This window comes from Adiantum capillus-veneris, chromosome 14, assembly GCF_014529385.1.
Source record: "Adiantum capillus-veneris isolate H3 chromosome 14, ASM1452938v2, whole genome shotgun sequence".
Classification (NCBI taxonomy): Eukaryota; Viridiplantae; Streptophyta; class Polypodiopsida; order Polypodiales; family Pteridaceae; genus Adiantum; species Adiantum capillus-veneris.
Genome location: NC_140944.1, coordinates 88,009,035 through 88,029,355, shown reverse-complemented (window position 1 = coordinate 88,029,355; position 20,321 = coordinate 88,009,035).

The window sequence follows — 20,321 nt, the reverse complement described above, 5'->3', positions numbered from 1 at the left end:
TATGTTAATGTTTCCTGCAAACCAATCTTAGTTCCAGTAGTTTGTAACCACAATCAATAAACCGTTTGAAGCTGCATACCTGCATACACAATAAACTCATTAAGTAGGAACATTTAAAGAAGGGATTCTTCAAACTTAGAAAAAATCACAAGCAACTCACCTAAGTGTTTCCTTGTGGCTCATGAGAATCCTCTTGTTGCTACTAGGAGCGAAGACTAGAGCAGTGTTCGGGAAAAATGTGTCTCAACTTAATATTGTGCCATTTTCAATTACAAAAATGTTGGTTGAGTGCAAGGGGGAAAGAAGAAATTACGTCCGAAAATAGAGAAAAATAGTGTAAAACCCCCAAAAATATCCTAATATTCTAAAATCTCTTGTTGACAAAATCAAGGAAAGATTTTTTTTATGTTTGGAGAAATAATTTTTCCCCAACACTGGACTAGAGGCACATGGAGGTTATTGTCATTGCCACAACATAAACTATAGGCCGAAAGGTGGGGGCTGTTAAGATAGCTGCAAACGCAGTGGTCTCTTGGGGATTGAACAACGCAAATGGCAGAAAAGCAAAGCCAAGCACACAGCCTTACACACGGGCACTTCGTGGATGAGCAGACTGTAGTAACACAATAGCTAGCCTCAGCACTAGGGAAGATGGGATCTGCAAGGTGGAACAACGTGCAAGGAAGGCGACCCATGGGAAGGTACACAGGCACAACTCTCTCTGTGTGTGTGTGTGTGTGTGTGTGTGTGTGTGTGTGTGTGTGTGTGTGTGTGTGTGTGTGTGTGTGCAAATGTGGCCGCAGCTCTACATGGGATAATCAAGGCATTTTTTAGCACGAGATTGTGTATGTTCTACCATATGCATTTCCAATCCTTTAATGAAGGATAATTATAATTATACTGACTACAGCTAACAATATAATCGAAAGAGACATTCAAGCAAATAGTGCACCTGATCAGCTGTCAAGTCTTGCATGCAGAGGCAAACCAATGTGGAGTTGAATTAGGACCCCAACCAACTAGATTAGCAGTTGATCATGAAGAACGATAACGAGCAAACAAAGGGATTGTCGATCTTCAGCAACTTACAGTGCGAGCGACTTCACTGTCCACTGTCCTCCAGTGTCCACGGAAGGGAGCTAGAGTTGAAGCTAAGCAATACGGTCCGAGAGAGAGAGAGAGAGAGAGAGAGAGAGAGAGAGAGAGTGGGGAGTCCCTGTCATGTACAACGTATCTAGCAGCTTATAGCTAGCTGATCACAATGGGGGGGGACAGAGAGAGAGAGACAGAGAGAGAGAGAGAGAAGGGGGGGGGGAGGGAGAGCAAACTTCCCTATCTGCACCTGCGCCCAGCCCCTTGCTGCTGCTAGCTCACACCAGAGAGAGGGAGGGAGGGTCCCCCTCGTCTATATATAACACGGGGTCCAACTCAAGGGATCAAACGTGGGAGTGAAAAGTTGGATCAAAATGGAATGAGGACCGTTTTTCGGCGCCATGCAGTTGTAATCTCAGCGAGGCGCGGACGGCGTCTTTTATTTGTACATTGAAGTCAAGCTTAAAGTAGACTCTTTCATTTATGACTCTTGCAAGTATGCTAAACATTCACTCATCTTACTTTAAAGAGTCTAACTTTCGACCCACATCAAAGTAATGTAGAGACCCACACTGTATGTAGTCTCGGCACACTGTGTGTAATCTCGACACATTAAAAAAACACTACTCTCTCTATGTCTCTCTCTCTCTCTCTCTCTCTCTCTCTCTCTCTCTCTCACTCAGGCATACACAGCTCTGTTTCCATCTCATCAAAAGTCAGAGGTGGAAGAGGGTGGAAGATAGTCTCCACTTCATTAGTGGAAAAATGGTTCTCCCTCGAGGTGTTATGAGAATTACGAACCAAAGTTTTGGTTGGTGGATTGCTGGGATATAGATGACCTATAAAATAGAAGCTCAAAGTGAGTAACAGTGGTATAACTAACGCTACAAATAAATAAGAATGAAAAAGGTACATGTCACTCACCTACTGACAATTGCTCGATAAAACTAAATTGTCATACCTCCCTGTGTGATGCACACTAGAGTCCACCATGTAGAGGCCATTCTCATGTCGTCTAGACACATTTGCAAACCACTTGCACTCGAAGATGAAGCTATGAAAGGTTCTAAAATTAACCTTTAGTATCCTTTCAATAGTTTCGTAGTACATAGCTTCATCACCGTCTGTGTCAAAGTTGCCCATGATGGCACAATCCATGGTGGTTCTACCCTCGTCAATGTGGCACGTATGAAAGTGACGACCCTTTGACCACATAGAGTTAAAGGAAAGGCACTATAAAATAGAAAAATATATTAATTTATCAAATATATATTAAATATAATTTCAGGAAATAGCGAGATAATATGGTTTAGGTATATGAGTACTCTACCTTTGGTACACAACTTTGTGCATACTCCCATGCTTTGTTGGTGATGTATTCTCCTCATGCTTTTGCCTCGCTCATTCTCTCATGAATCCACTTTACACTAATGAGATCTATAAAACATGCAAGGTCTCTAGGCATGGGAGGTGCCCTCCTTCCTCCATGTGCTTGTTTCCATGCTTCTCTCTCTTGCAAATGCCTGGCCTTTGCCACTGTCCACAAGTCCACCTACTTGGTCACAATCTTTGCATTGAGAATGCAAAAGTTATCAATCACTTGGGATAGATTCATATCCATGTTAAGTAGTTTCCCCTTTCCACTTGTCAAGTGTGAAGTCATCCTTGCATCTTCCTTGTCTGACCACATGCGAGGCATTGAAGGATCAACTTGTGCCAAATACTTTGATATGTAAACAAATGCCTCTTGAACAATCCACCCTTCGGCCATACATGCCTCTAGTTGAGACCGTAGCCGCACAAAATCTTTGAGAGTCTTTAAAAACCTCTCTAAGAAGAACATCCAACGTGCGTGCACTAGTCCACATATAACTATCTCCTCCACCACGTGAACAACGAGGTGAATTTGACTAAGAAGGACCAATCGAGGAAATGCATCTTCAATGGCACACAGAGTTTCTGTTGCAAGTGTTTGAGCAGTAGGGATAGCATCTTTTTTTATTTCCTTGGAGCTCACAAATCATACAATTGAACGCTTCCACCCTTGTTCGCTTTTGTGAATGCTCCCTTTAGCAACCTCATTGGTGTGCAAATAGGGGCGATGGTATCCTTCACCTTGTCTAATTCTTCTTTTGCTAGCATCCATGGTGCTTTAGGAAGCACAATATTTCCATTTGGGGCACGCTGTGGAGTGGCAGAGGTGGGGAGACATTTTAAAAGCCTTAAATCCTCCGTCGCACCCAAAGAGTCCTTCTTGCCAATAATGTGGTCCCATAGTGTTTGGCCTACATTATTGAATATGTGCATGGGATCCAAGAGGTGTTGTATTTTCAAGTCCTTCCAATATGGAAGCCTTAAAAATATGGAATACCTTGACATACCTTTTGGTGGAGGACACGGAGCCGGATTGTTGATGTGGTGTTCCTCCCAAATGGTTTCCCAATCTGCCATCGTGAGCTTTAGAGGAGCCTTCCCATTTATTGGAGCCTTTTGCTTGTTATGCCCTTGGGGTAATAAACGATGGTTGTTTGGATAGATTACCTTGCGCAAGGAATCTGGCCTCTCTATCACCAACGATGGCCCACAAGTAGGACATGCATTGTGCCCCGATGTGGACAACCCTGCATACATATGATATGGTTAGAGAGATGAGTGAACTTAAGTGAGCTAAAAGGAGAGAGGGAATGAGGGAAAGAGAGATAGAGGATAGGGGGTTACCAAAAATCTCTCCAAGCCCTAGATAGTCGTGCATAGTCCACATAAGGATTCCCCTCACTTGAGCCTCTCTCCCCCCCTTTGCAAGTGAGACATCAACAACATGAATGCCTCTCCATAACTCCTCCAACTCCTCAATGAGGGGCTCGAGGTAAATGTCAATATTTGACACCTTGTACTTCCCTGGCACAAGCAAAGAAAGAAGTATATTTCCCTTCTTGGTTGTCTCCCATGATGGAATATTGTAGTTGACGATCACCACAGGCCAAGTGCTCCATGAAGTAGACTTAGTGCCGAAGGGGTTGATACTATCACTTGCTAACCCAAGCCTCAAGTGTCGAGGCTCCAACCCAAACTCTGGCCATTGAGTTTTGATATGCCTCCATGCAGGTGAATTGGCAGGGAGACGCATCATTCCATCATTTGAGCAATGGTTTGCGTGCCACGCGAGAAGCTCCATGATAGAGCTGTTTTTAAACATGTGTTGAATACAAGAAATTAATGGAAAATGTCTTAATACCTTGCGAGGTAGGTGTGCCCCGCTCACACCTGTCTTGTATTGTGCCTCCCTGCACACGGGACATGAGGTAGCATGTGCATGCTCATTGCAGTATAGTATGCAATCGTTGACGCACGCATGGATGCGCTTATACTCCATTCCAATTGCAGTGACATACGATCTAGCTCTTTGACAATCTGGAGGCATGTGGTGATCTTATGCCAACATTTTTCCCATCAAACTACAACAAACATGCATATTAGTATGATTCCTAGAAGACAACACCATAAAGAGAGAGGGAGAGAGTATATAAAAGCCACATTCCATACTTACAGAAGTAGTGCATAGACACTTGCATTACTCCAACCGAATTTTGCTTGCAAGTTGAGTACTTCCAACGATGCTCGGAGCACCGAGTATCGTGTACCGTCGTAAAGAGGTGTTTGAGAACTCGTCATCAATCTATCCTCCGTTTCGACAGTCCGTTTAGTGCAGGGCTGACAATCCTCTTCGCGCACGTTGCAATCATGAGCTAGTAACTCATCACACATGTCGAACATGTACTCATCCTCTACCTCAAAGTGCAACAAAAACGCCATAGGAGTTGCCGACGTAGAGCCAACAGGGAGGGTCACCATGCGGTGCACCCAAATCGCCCAGTCGCTCTTGCCTCTACTGTTCAGTCTTGCCCGCCGGTGCACCACCACCGAACACAGACCAATGGGGCACCTCCTCAAGCGACAGGTGAGTCGCTCTATCATCTCTCCGAGCGCTTTTCCAAGGATGCCAAAGCCCTTCGTTCTCCACGTGCTTCAAAGCCTCAAGCAAGGAATTGCCCTTTTGAACTTGGCGCAAGGACAAGGTAGTTTTTCCTTGAGCCAACGATCTCGCTCTGGGCCTCCAGGAGGACCACGATCATTCCACTCAATGTCCTACACACGCAAAAGGTTCTTTATTTAGTCATGTGTCCTAAAAAATAAATAATTACAAAAACACTTAATTCCATTAGAAAAATTACATATAGTTAAAGTCAAAGGGAATAAAGGGCAATGAGTGTTAAAATTATTATTTAACTGAAAGAGATTTTAAAAAATTCAATTAATAGACATTTAAAAGTCTACAAAATAAAGTATCCATAAAAATTAAAAATGTTTATCAAAAAATTCAAAAGCATGTATAGCTAAGGGTAGAGGGGATGGTTTCTACCCCCCCCCCCCCCCCCCCCGCCTTCCGCAACCTCGGATTCGCATGTATCCATTTGAAATGACTGGCCGCGGTCATATAGGTGGTAATAGCCGCGGTAATAACTGACACCTAAAAAAGGAAAGAAGGCAGAGTATGGCGCGTTTTGCAGCATACCCTGCGTTCTTGCTCTCCGCCATCGCTCCCAAGCTTCTCCCCCCCTCCCTTACCCCCCATCTCCCTCCCCTCTCTCTCCTTCAACAAGCCTCCCCCCTCTCCCCCCCCCCCCCCCCCCCCCCCCCCCCCCCCCCCGACCTCTCCCTTCCCCCTCTCTCCTTCTCCAAGCTTCTCAGGTTTCATCGAAGAGGGTTTCGTCCAAGTTTTGGCAAGGGGGTATTCCGCCATTTTCTTTGGAATCTCAACCGTGCTACAAAGAAGATGTAAACACAAAAGCAGATCCTTTCTCTTCCCCTTTTGTTTTCTACTACACACACACGCACACACACACACACATAAATAGAAAAAATAGAAAATCCATAACATACCTCATTCATTAAGAAATGGTTGTTTCATACGTCTTGTTTGAAATGGTTGCTTTGCTAAGCACGTTTGAAAATGGTTGCTTTGCTAAGCACGTTTGAAAATGGTTGCTTTGCTACGCACGTTTGGAAATGATTGATTTGTTATGCACGTTTGAAAATGATTGTTTAGATAGTGTTAGATAGAAATAGAGAAAGAGAAAGAGATGAATGGAGAGAGAGAGAAAGAGAGAGAGAGAGAGATTTAAAGAGAGGGAGAGAAATGCTAGATAGAGAAAGAGAAATGTTAGATAGAGAGAGAAATAGATAAAGAGAGTGAGAGAGGGAGAGAAATGTTACATAAAGAGAGGTAAATGTTAGATAGAGAGAGAGAGAAATAGATAAAGAGGGAGAGAAAAATAGATAGAGAGAGAGAGAGAGATAGATAAAGAGAGTGAGAGAGAAAGAGGAATAGAGGTAGATAAATAAAGAGAGAATGAATGAGAGGGAGAAAGAGAGAGAGAGAGAGAGAGAGAGAGAGAGAGTGATAGCAAAATAGGGAAAGAGGGAAAGAGAGAGAGATAGAGAGAGGAGAGAGAGAGAGAGAGAGAGAGAGAGGGAGGGAGAGATAGGGATAGGGATAGAGAGAGAGAGAGAGAGAAAGAGGGAGAGAGATAGGGATATAGAAATAGGGAGATAAAGAGAGAGATAGAAATAGGGAAAGAGGGAGAGAGATAGGGATAGGGATAGAGGGAGAGACTCAGGGGGCTCACTGTGTAAAACTACCATATTAGGTGCGTTCAAAACATGTCTGTAAAGCCCTTTATCTGTGAATTTTGTTAAGAATATAATGTCCCCTTTTCTTTTAAAATTTGTAAGTTTTTCTCAAATTTGAAAAAATAATACCTTTTTGTATATATATTTATGTAAGTTTCAACAACTTTAAATATCCTTCTGTTGAACTCATGTAATAGGTTACATTTTTATCAGGTGACCTCTCTGGGGGGAGAGATAAGAGAGAGAGAGAGAGATAAGGGATAGGGACACAGAGAGAGAGAGAGAGAGAGAGAGAGAGAGAGAGAGAGAGAGAGAGAAAAAGAAAGAGACATAGAGATAGAGAGAAGGAAAGAGGGAGAAAGGGAGAGAGAGAGGGAGAGAAGGAAAGAGGGAGAGTGTAAGGACATGGGTCCTATGGGCAAGGCCACCGGCATGGCCGGACAGTGTGTACGCTAGGGGGAGGCTATAAGATATCACGATTGGGTGGAAACTAGCACACGCATGACCACCGCCCTTTCACTGGTATCCGAGCTTCTTTTTGGAGGAGGCTAAAAGGGGCTTGCATATGCGTGCCATGCCCTGCTTCTCTCCCACGTTCCGCAGACCATGACGTCTTCGCTGTGTAGCAAAAAGAAGGCAGACACAGCTTCATGTGCGAGCAGCGCGTGGATAGAGGCAACGAACCGTGGTCGCCCCATCTACGCTCTCCACATCGCATGACTAAGGCGGCCGACCAAGGCAAACTCGACCGGCACCGAGGCTCCGAAGGCTTCCGTTGTTGTCATTGGCTGTGCGCGCAGGAAGGCCTGCTTAACCCTTGCATGAAGGAGGGTTGAACCCACCCTATGAGGGTAAGAGGCCAACACTTTACCATCAAGCTATTGGCCCTTGTTGTGTTTAACAAGGAAATATAGTCTACTTGTGTTGAAAGAAAACCTAGAAGGAAACGGAAAGCTTCAAACTTCAAGGAAGTAGCTTTACCCTTCCTTTTCACTTCTTGGAGGAAGGCAAGTTTTCCTCCAAAAATTCTTTTTTCCTCAAAGAGGTAGCTTCAAAGTGAAGAAACACCTTCACAAAAACAACAAGTTTTTATGAAGAATCATCAATGGTGTTCTTACAAGGAACGACAAGTGAAGCACTCAACTTCCCGCAAGGCGAGGTTCGCATGCAACGCAAATCGCGGAGTATACAAAACACAAAGACTTCAATTTCTCAAGGTACATGTTGTCATTTCTTTTTCTCTCTTTGCATTAGTGTGTGTTTACCATGGCCAATGAGGATATCCCACCTAGACACACGTTTGATTTTGAGCACAATGATCAAAATCCAGACACCACGGCTGCTGCTGACGCTAATATGCATGATGATGATGATCTAGGAGATCATGGGCTTGTAGATATGGCTTCTTTCAAGAATTTGGAACATTGCCAAAGAGTACTTGAAAGAAACCTCTCTGCACTCAAGGCAAATGTTACCAATCTTACAGAGTTACTTGTGAAATTTATGAATTCACAGACAACTCAAGGAGCCACAAGTGGCACGGTTCAAGGGAGCCAAGCTCGCACAACTCAAGGAGTCCAAGACACAAGTGTTGCAAAAGATGCAGAAGGTAGCAATGAATTACTTAAGAAAATCACCATTCCTGAGTTTCACGGGGAAGAGCGTGATCGCAACAAGAATGCGGTCAATACATTCTTACACAAATGGAGTGATATTCATAGATTGAGACACACCCCTAGATATAAAGACGGCTATGAAAACAAGTCTATCTCTTAAAGGCAAGGCCTATAAGTGGTGGATGACATTTCCAATAGATGCTCATCTTCTGTCTTGGGCTGCGTTTCAAGATTCTTTCTCCAAAGAGTTTTTGGACTTCAATGTAGAAGATAAGAATTGGTTAGCATGGGATGCATGCCGCATGTCTGGCCTCTCTCTCACACAGTACCTTTCAAAGTACCGGGAAATCATATTAAAACTAGAAGTTCTAGATGAATTCCAAAAGATATGGGGTTTTAATAGGGGTCTTAACAAAGACTATCGTCTTCATGTCCAGACCCAACATCCAAAAACTTTGGAAGAAGCCATTAGTCATGCACAAAGATATGATGATGACCAAGAGAGGAAAGGAAATGTTCCCCACTCTAAGAATACTTTTTCTAAGAGAAATGTGGCTAAGAGCCCATGGCGAGGTAGATCTCCACGCCCACAAGAGGCTAAGAAGCCTAACCAATCACGCGATACTCCGCGTGGATCTCTCAGCATTGCTGATTTTGAGCGTGCAAAGAAACACAATTTGTGTTTTAGATATCTTTTGGACCAACATAACAAGAAAGATTGTCCTCTTTTGCAAGGCAAAGAAAAGGCCATGCACACGGTGCAACACCTCACATTAGATTCATCTCCTAAATATTGTGCTATAGAGGTTCTTCATATGGAAGAAAAGCACAAGTGTTGTGTGTCTGCTTCAATGTGGCAACCCACCTTTGGCCCCTATGATTTGATTCGCATGCATGGCACTATTAACGGACAACGTGTTCATATTTTAGTGGATGATGGTGCAACTCATAGCTTCTTGAACTATAAGCTAGTCAAGAAATTGAAGCTTACACAGACTCCCTCCTCTCACAAGTATGTGGTGGAACAGATGTCTGGGAATGATAAAGAAGTATGGGACACGGTAGTTCAAGGGGTTGAGCTTATTGTTCAAGATCATACAATGACCCTTGACTTCCAAGTTATGAACATGGAACGTGCTGATGTAGTTTTAAGACGGGAGTGGCTGCATGGTTTAGGAAACACATTGCACACTAGTTATGAACACAACTCCTTATCCTTTATGGCCAATGGTAAACATGTGCTTTTGCTTGGTGAGAAAAATATACCATCTGCACCTTATAGCAGAGCTTTCTATTTTGCAGAAAGAAAATCTAATAGATGAAGTCTTTTTGTGTTACTACTTGTCTCCAATCTTGTGAATTCTCAAGAGCAAAGTGTGGTGAATTCTAGTAAGGGTATGCAAAGTGCAATGAATTCTAGTAATGGTATGCAAACTGCAATGAATTTTACTGATTAACAAAGTGTTAACAAATCTAACGAGCAAAGTGCTCTCAATTTTAATTCTATAGAGCAACGTGCAACTGTTGTAAAACAAACATTACAGGAATTACAATATTCTCCATCCCAGCATAACTCTAGTTTACTTTCTCCTTTTGCATGGCAAAAGCTGACTCACTTACTCACGGAGTATAGTGATGTGTTCTCAAGTGATTTACCACCGGGTTTATCCCCTACACATGATGTGCAGCATGGCATAGATGTCTTGCCACGCACTAAACCGGTGAGTACACCACCTTATCGTATGAGTGATAAAGAAGCCAAGGAGGCTGAAAGTCAGTTGGATGACTACCTCGCTCGTGGTTTCATTAGACCTAGCACTTCGCCTTGGGCATCACTAATTCTATTGGTAAAAAAGAAAGATGGTACTATGCACATGTGCGTAGATTATCGCGGACTAAATGCGATAACCATTAAGAACAAGTATCCTCTACCTCTAGTGGATGAGTTGTTTGATCAACTCCACGGGGCAAGATATTATACAAAGATAGATCTTCATTCAGGATACCACCAGGTACGTATCCTACTGCAAGATATCTCCAAAACTTCCTTTAGAACACGATTCCGACATTTTGAATTTTTGGTTATGCCTTTCGGTCTAACCAATGGTCCAGCTACATTTATGACACTCATGGATAGTGTCTTACGTCCCTATCTTGGAAAATTTGTTGTTTTCCTTGATGATATTCTCATTTATAGTAAGACTGAAGATGAACACATAGAACACTTACGATTAGTGTTTGAGCAGCTATGAGCTCACGCCCTGTATGCTAAGAAAAGCAAGTGTGATTTCTTTAAAACAGAGATACATTACCTCGATCATGTGATCTCTTATTCTGGCATCAAGATGGACATTGATAACGTTGCTGCCATTCTTCGATGGCCACATCCCAACATGGTTGAGGAGCTTCAAATATTTTTAGGCATGGTTGGATTTTATCGACAGTATATCCATGACTATGCCAAAATCATTGTTCCTATGCCGGATCAACTTAAAGCAAAAGGTAAGACCTTTTCTTGGGAGGAAGCCAAAAAAACACAGTTTTGAACAGCTCAAGGTAGCTATAGCCACTGCTCCCATCCTAGCAATCGTCGACCCACTTAAGCCGTTTGTGGTAGAGACTGATGCTAGTGATAAAGCTATTGGTGCCGCACTTCTACAAGAGGGAATACCTATAGCCTTTGAAAGTAAAAAGTTAGATAGAGCTCAACAAAATTATTCTGCCTATGAGAGAGAGCTCTATGCCATAATTCACGCTTTACGAAAGTGGCGACACTATTTATATGGTGCTGAGTTTGAAGTAGTTTTTGACCATGAGAGTATCAAATGATTTACTACTCAAATAGAATTGAAGGGCCGTAAAGCTAGATGGGCAGAAATCCTTCAAGATTATGATTGTAAGCTATGATATCGCAAGGGGCGATATAATGTAGTAGCGGATGCACTAAGTTGGATGCCTCAGATTATTTCACTTGCTTTCACGAAACTAAAGAGTGGATTTTTGGAGTCACTACGTGGCAAGTGTGCACAAGATCACTCATATGCTAAAGTATGGAGTGTAGTTTTAAAAAGGGATCCCTCACACTCACATGTCTTTGAACAGCCAGACCAACATGTCTCTACACACGCAGATAGAAACTCCAACACACATAGCTCCACCCCTACTCAGGAAGAGCTTAAGCGATGGAATAATTTTTCCATTGATGATGGATACTTAGTCCACAAAGGTAGAGTATGTGTGCCAAAGGACTCGGACAATAGGCGCCAAATCTTATTTGAGTGTCATGATAGTCCAGGTGCCGGTCATCCAGGTATCCGTAAGACGTATGCCTTAGTTCGATGGAAATTTTATTGTTCGGGCTTACATCATGATGTTCAAGAGTACGTACTAAGCTGCCAACAGTGCTAAGTTAATAAGGCAGAGCACCTCAAGGTAAGTGGGAGAGTATCTCTATGGATTTTGTAGTAGGACTACCTACTACCAATCATGGCCATGATGCTATTTGGGTAATAGTAGACCATCTCACAAAGATGGGCCGATCCATTCCCACTAAGACTACGATTAAAACACCGAAATTAGCATGGCTATTTGTAGAGCACATATATAAACTCTATGGTCTTCCAGCTAGTATCATTAGTAACAGAGATCGAAAGTTTGATAATCACTTCTGGAGAGCTGTGTTCCAAAAGTTGAAAACTAAACTTAATCTAAGTACGATTGATCATCCAAAAACAGATGGTCAAATAGAAAGAGTTAATCAAGTGCTAGAGGATATGCTACGAGCATACGTTAGCAAGAAGCAAACCAATTGGGAAGACTACTTACCTATATTGGAATTTGCTTATAATAGTTCAAATCATGTGACTACAGGGTTTATTCCATTTATGCTTTTGTTTGGATTTCAACCTAGATCACCCATTACGGTGGGGTTGGCTAAGGAGAAGATACAACAAGCGAAGGATTTTCTCCAAGACCATTTTGACATGCTTCCAGTTGCTCGACAGAATGTTAAGCAAACTCAAGATCGATATAAGAAGTACGTAGATGAGCATCAATGTCTTGCTACTTTCGAAGAAGGAGACAAGGTTTTTCTCAAAGTTCCGGAGCATTCAAAAAGTTTGAATACGGGAAAAGTTTCTAAATTTTCACCACTCTATTGTGGACCATTTACCATTCTCAAATGTATAGGTCAAGTGGCCTATAAGTTATCTCTTCCAGAGCACTCACGAGTTCATTTTGTTTTCCATGTCAGCCGTTTACAAAAATAGCTAGGACAGAATGATAATGTCATTGACACAGATATGTTGGTTGACCTTATCGAACCACCAAGCATTCCTCATGAGCCCGAAAAGATTTTGGATTCTCTTGAGCTTCGCACTAGACATCATGTTAGACGACAGGTGTTGGTAAAATGGCTAGATAGACCTGAAGGAGGCTCTACATGGGAGAATGTCTCCGCACTTAAGAAAAATTTTCCTACGTTCGTTTTCGAGGACGAAAATGATTCTACAAGGGGGGGGGGTAATGTAAGGACATGGTTCCTATGGGCAAGGCCACCGGCATGGCCGGACAATGTGTATACTAGGGGGAGGCTATAAGATAGCACGGTTGGATGGAGACTAGCACACGCTATCGTGCCGTGGCATGCGCATGGTGGGAACGGAAGCTAAGCACTACAATATTATGGATTTTATGTGTATACCTTAAGTGTGCATAAGTATATGCATTTTCCATTTAGTATGCAAAAAGCTAGTTGAAGTCTGATGTGTCGCTCTTGTTGGGAATGGACTTTGATCCCGGGCTTCTTTGTGAACCTCTTCTTTGGAGCCATGTTGAAATGTGCCTATAAAACATACCTCCTATCTACTAGGCATCTTAGGTGGCATATGACATGTATAGCATGGCCAAAAGTGGCTTTAGTCATAGTATACCCCATGATGTGTCATTCTACACATAGTAGGTGCACTTTGGAGTGAGTATGGACCTAGAAAAATCCCTTAGAAAAGTGGTTACGAGTTTGTTTGATGTCATCCATGATGTATGCCAAGCTCTCTCTCAATTTTTATAAAGGTACTTTATGCACATGTTCCCACCATAGCTCAACAACTCTTGACATGTGGCGGCAAGGATAAGATATTTGGAGAAAGATCTAAAAGAACCTCTAGATATTTCTTGAAGAGAAAGATCTAGAAGAACCTCTAGATATCTCCTGAAGAAAAAGATCTAGAAACTTTGAAGATAATTTCAAGATATTTTAAAAAGGGCGACACTTGTCACACAAATCTCTTGGATATTTCTAAGCAAATATCTTCTTCAAGAGGCAACCTCACCTATAAATAGAGCCTCTTGCTCCTCACTTGGGCATCAAGAAAACCATCAAGCAATCCCCATAATCAAGCCACTCTATCAAGCCATCACCCATCCTCCTAGCCATCTCTGTGAGGAAAACTTTCTCTCAATTTCAGCCCTACACATCTTGAGCTTGCTACTTCATGCCGCAAGTCTTCTATCTTCTCAGTTGTAATACTCATACACTCTATGTAACCTTCTTTGATCAATAAAGACGCTTTTGTTGGTGGCTTGCAAATGGTATTTGGGACTACTACTCATCTTCTACTTCTTCAAGTTGTCTACAATACTACAAAGTCTTGAGGTGTGCTTCACTTCTTTGGCTTGAGTTTGTGTGGGTCTTTGTGTGTTGGTTGTCTCTATTATCTCTTTCCTCCATTGTTTGACTGCTTTCTGAGCTTTCTTAGATGAAAAACCCCAATGGTGTAACTTTTCAACCCTTTCACTTTGTGCAACATATTAGAGTTAACGTTTGTATTAGGCGTAAAATCCACTTCCAACAGAGAACTGTGTTACTCTTTGTGCCGGAAAGACTACAAGAAATTCTTCTTTCTCCACATCCCCTTATGTTGCCACTACTAGACTACTCTAATTCTTTCGATGTGCACATATTTATTCTCCTCTAGGGGTTGAGTCTTGATTTCTTAATATTACTATGAACCAAGCGGACTTGTACACATGGCTCATTCCTATCGCTAGGCTAAAGATCTACATCTTTGTAAGCACTAAGTTACAGTTTCAAAGAACCATTCGCAGTCTATTTGGAGCACAACGACTTGCCGTTATAAATGCATCAGTAAACCCTTTCATCTTACCTTTGATTAGATACGATCAAAGACTTGATGTTTTCATCTTTGTTTTGTTTTGAGGGTTTCACGTGTGCGTATGCGTGTGTCTGCGTATAAGATTCCAATGGCTACACACAATGTATTTGCTACAAACACTAAGCTTGCTTAAATAAAAAGCTTCACAGTCTCCCCACAAACCCTCACAGCTAGGGACCCGACGCCTTCCTGGCAAGACCGCCAACTCTTTGACAACGCATTACCACCACCCTTTCAGAGAGAAAGAGAGAGAAAGAGAGGGAGAGAGGAAAAGAGGGAGAGATAGAGAGAGAGTGTAGATAGAGGGAAAGAAAGAGAGAGAGAGAAAGTAGATAGAGGGAGAGAAAGGGAAAGAGATAGAGAGAGAGAAATAGATAGAAAGAGAGAGAGAGATAGAGGGAGAGATAGAGTGAGAGAGGGAAAGAGGGAGAGAAAGATAGGGAAAGAGAAAGAGTAGATAGAGAGGGAGAGAAAGAGAGGAATAGAGAGAGATAAGGAAAGAGATAGAGAGAGAGAGTGAGAAAGAGAGAGAAAGAGGGGAAAGAGGGGAAAGAGGGAGAGAGAGAAATAAGTTAAGGAGATGAAAATTGGGCTCCAAAGGGATACCTGAGCAACCAACACCAAGATTACCTTCAACGCGAGGATGCTTTGTTGAGCGAAGGGTAGCCCATCCCCAAGCTTGGAGGGTGTAGGTAGAAGACAAGGGGTTCCACTTGTATAACATGCTGATCTATGTTTTTCAATAACGGGATGAAGCGGCTGCCTTAGTTTGTGAGGCCGATCCAACACATGGTGGATGTCCCTGGGGTCGCTCTGTGGACGTACGCGAAGCTCGAAAAAGTGGTGCCCAAGTCCAAAGCCACCATGACCTTAGCCGAGACCTCCATGCCTCGGCAGAAGATGTCGTCCATGTTTGGATTCTCATCTCTGAGAGTGCTTGCTTTACATGGAGGCGGAGACATGACTCTCGGATGGAGCTTTCGCTTTGTAGTTCAACTGCACGACCAAGAAGGGGAGAGCGAGAGGGATAGAGAGAGAGACTCAGTGAGAGAAATAGAATTACTTATTTCATTACATTAGAATTGTAATGTTATGATCAAATGATCACTTAGATGTTGAATTTAGGTGCAACCAACAGAGAATGATGGCTATATTTACAACCTTAACATATATATGTGTGTACATATATATCTGTTTATGCATGTTTGTAGGCACTAAGTACGGGAGCATAGCATCTGAAGGTTAGATGCTATCTCTTGGATATAGTCCTTTTTTAATCGTGGTGTTGTGTTCATTGATCCACTCATGCATGGATTACCACAATGTACCTTTGGTTTTACCACGGTTGGGACTGCGATGGTATCTAAATAGGTGCAGTTGACCTTTGGTACTACTAGCCTCTACTTAGGTCTACTAGTATGTGTATGTATCTACGTGTTTGTGTGCTAATATATATATCCTTTGGGAGAGAATTGTAATGTTACGATCAATTGATCACTTAGACGTTGAATTTAGGTGTAGCCAACACAAAACAATGGCTACATTTACAACCTTAACATATATATGTGTGTATATATATATATGTTTAGTATGGTCCTCTTTTAATCATGGCGTTGTGGTCATTGATCCACTCATGCGTGGATTACTACAACGTACCTTTGGTTTTACCACAGTTGAAACTGTGATGATATCTAAAAAGGTACAGTTAACCTTTGGCACTACTAGCCTCTACTTAGGTCTACTAGTATATATACGTATCTACGTGTTTGTGTGATAATACTTCTGTATGTATTTATAGATAAGTGAGAAGGGTGGAAAGCTTAATCTTATATTTCTTTTTGTAATGTAGATGTCAAACGACAGACCAACTAGTGAGGAGCAGCCAACTAGCTTTTCTTTTTGTTGGTTCACACCTCAAGTGGGCTCCCACCCGGGGTGGACATTGCCTCCAGTGGACCCGAATCTTGAGTCGGTGAGAACAAGCAAAGAAATAAATAATGTATCTACGTAGTTAACCATAAACCATGAGTATCATAGGTTTCTTTTTTGTTATTTGTAGGCATGGACATCCTATACCTACCCTTCTCAGATTCCTCCACCGGTTGTAGATCCTGACTTACAGCGGGCTATCTCTTTACGAGAGCAGTACCTCCGTTTAACGGAGGATTTGTTTGGTTGCTACACTCCGTTGCTGCAGCTTGCGACCTACAGCATTCCTCCACAGACTACACCATGGGGGAGTCAGGGAAGGACTCCTTACCTACAGAGCCTTGCACTGAGGACACCTCCCTCTACTATTCCATCATCCTACTCCTATTCCATCACAGGGTCCTACTCTGCTTGCATCATAGGGTCCTACTCCCATGGCATCACAGGGTCCTACGCCACTCCATTCCACTCCGGCTTCGCCAGAACATCGTCGACGGACTTTCTCTAGCAGTACGAGTCGACGCTCATCTCAGCGCAGCGAGCGCCATGAGAGACGAAGCACGGCAGATCTTGTGGTTTCTCATGTTTTGGTAGTGGTGGGGGAACAGAGTCCCCACTTTCAAAGCGTGCCGCCCCTGATGCAGAGGATGACACACGCGTGCCAGACACGCATGAGCGCTACTACATGGTTAAATATGGCGGGGAGATGGATTTCGGCACTGCACAGGGTAGGGCATTTCGATGCCATCTACAAATTCATATACATTCAACGTATAATAATTGTTTTATAAATTTTAGAGACCAACTTCCCAATCATGCACGGTACATTGAGGACGCTCTGTTAGCTAGATTTCCAAACACCTCTGATCAACAATTTTCACAACAATGGTTGGAGGGCTACATAAAGACATTTCTAAAAAACAAGTAGTCTAGTGTGCGGCGCGCAGCAGCCAACCAAGTGAGAGATCCAAATAGGAGTTACCGCGGTGGCAACACGGCAGGAGTGGGAAATTCAAGAGAAGAGCGATCAAGCTGCGACATGCTCATCATATAGACAACAATGTGAGGCCCACGCAAGACAAACTCCCACGCACTATGGCTCAGGAGGCAAGGAAGCTTGGAAGCATAAATATGTAAAATTATTTGAATTATAAGGTCGATCAGTGATTATGAAGATTGTTGTTGATGATTTGGTATTGTTATTGCTAACTTAGGAAAATGTCACTCTCTCTTGACCAACCAGAGAGATGGGCAAGTATAGGGAGAAACATAGAGAATTTGATACTTGGCGATGGTTGTTCGAAAACAACCACATCTTGCGAGCAATTCGACGCGGCGGTTGGACCACTACAAGCCGTAGTTTTAACAAGTAATTTTGTATCAATTGTTTTGAGTTATGAATAATTGTTTAATTTGGTTTGGGTTTATGTAAAGTCAAAGTGATCCAACATATGTGCCTCTGGATGACGACGAGGATTAGATTAAAAAATGTTTTGTCAAAACTTTCGTAAAGTCCCAATGTGACACAATATATATACAACTATTTACTTTTTATTATAACTTTTTTAAATAGTTGATCTTCTACATTTTTAATTATCAAGGTAAAGTAAATTCAATTTCAGTTCTTTGTTATTTTCTATACTCTTCCAAAAACAATTGATGTTTTATTGTTTTTATGCAGGTCAAAAATAAAGGTGCTCATTTGGGTGGCCCAAATGAGCACCTTTATTTTTGAATTGGCGTGTAACGATAATAAACACGGTAATAACAATGGCAAAGGTCGCGATAATAGAAGCGGGTATATTGCCACGACTATTACCGTGCTTATTGCTAAGAAACCACTACCATGTTCATAGCCGCGCTTATTGCCGCCCCCACAAATTTTTCTCTCTCCTTTTTCCTTTGTTTTTTTGCGGCAATGTTAGCGGTTATAGACAACTCCTCTTATAGTGAATGCAACTAACGCTTCAGCTTCAAGATCATGGTGTCAAATAATGGACCTGAATAAAGAACCTCCAAATGTTATTACTACAAACATGTCCGATGTAGAGGGGCACCTAAAGAGCATCATGATCGAGCACAAGACAAGGGTAATGATAGTCTGTTCTTCTCAAACACTTGGTGCAACAAAATCTGCGATTGATTATATATGTCATCGAGGTGGTGCGCCTCGACAAAGGGGAGATAAAAACAGAGCAAGGACATCAAAGAAATGTGGTTGTCCGTTTAAAATACAAATGATAACTACCTATGGGAGTAATGATGTTCATATTTATCTAAACACTAGTCACAGTGGTCATGTCCCAGGTTCAAGAAGTGATATATATCACTTGCCTGTCCATCCATCCGTAATTGAGTGTTGCATGGAAGATCTCTTTGATGTCGAGAATGCTCGATATGTTGCTTCTATGTCTTTGTCAAAAGAAAGATTTCACATGGAGCGAGCCTCCCTTCTTGACTGTACTATTTATGATACCACATGAAATCAATATCTTGTCTTACCAAATGCGTTATCGAGGTAGCACTTTGACTTGCTTCTTTAATAAATTTCTTTATACAGAGGATACCCTCTAAGTGATCAAGTTGATATAGGTCGCGTATCAAATGATGACTGGGTTTCTATGTATACGGAGGCTTTGAAATTATGCAAAACCAACAAGGTGATATTTTTTCATAAGTCACAGAGAGTAATTCAAATTTCTTTTCTTCTTACATTCAAATTTTTATGCAATGGTTTATTGCCAACCATACAATCCAAAAGCAGTTAATGAAAAAGATAAGCCTTTTATCTTGATCATTCAAGATCACTGGATGCTGCAAATGGCCAAGCGATCCTCTACAAATAACACAGGGGCTATTGACTATGGTACCTTTGTATACTGCAATGTTGCCAAATCAACAAGGTGTTGGACTACCAATTTGGTTCATGATGTTTACGACCGATCCTGGTTGTCATCATGACATCATTGCTTTAAAGTTGATAGCTACTGTAGTCATAGAGAGGATGGGCCACATTCATCTATTAGCTATTGTGATTGATAAGTCACAACAAGAACTAGAGGCTATATGGAAGGTCATGGATGAAGACCCGCATAGTTGGAGTATGAAGACCCGCATAGCTGGAGTATTGACGCCAATGGAAAAAAGTACCAAGTTGCATGCCGTGTTCTACTTTGTTGGTTCCATACTAAAAAATCATGGGTGGAGAATCTCTTACCTCAGATATTATACTGCTAAGTTACTTTAGTGTAACTACTTGATCTATTAAAAAAAAATGATGTACAACATATGTATGTTTGTTTTGATATGTAGGTTCCAAAGGAGTTAAGGGACGATGTTTATAATGATTTGTCAAACTTAATGCATTGTGCAAAAAAATCGGATTTTGAAGGCAGATTTCAAGATCTTTTGGTGAGCTATTCACCATACAAAAATATAGTTCGTTATGTCACTAATGGATGGTGTGGGGGGGATTCCATATGGATAACCCGATGGCCAAGGTTTGGACGAATGTTTACACATGGAAATGTTGACACCACAAACTTGGTGGAGTGCTTATGAAAATATATTAAATATACTCTTTTGGATGCTCGAACTAATCGATCCATCTTGGAGCTCTTGCATGTGCTTGTGGGTGACTCCAAGTCTGGAAGTTGCATCAGTGGTAGCCTCTTGAGATTCTTTCAACAAAAGCAAGAAATAGGTAATTTTTTCTCTTTCTTTATTGACGTAAATTATACGTTGAAGGTTTGGATTCATGTCTAACTTATGGTTTGCATGGTAGATGGCTCTACGCGATATGGCATTCCGGGGGTGGGAC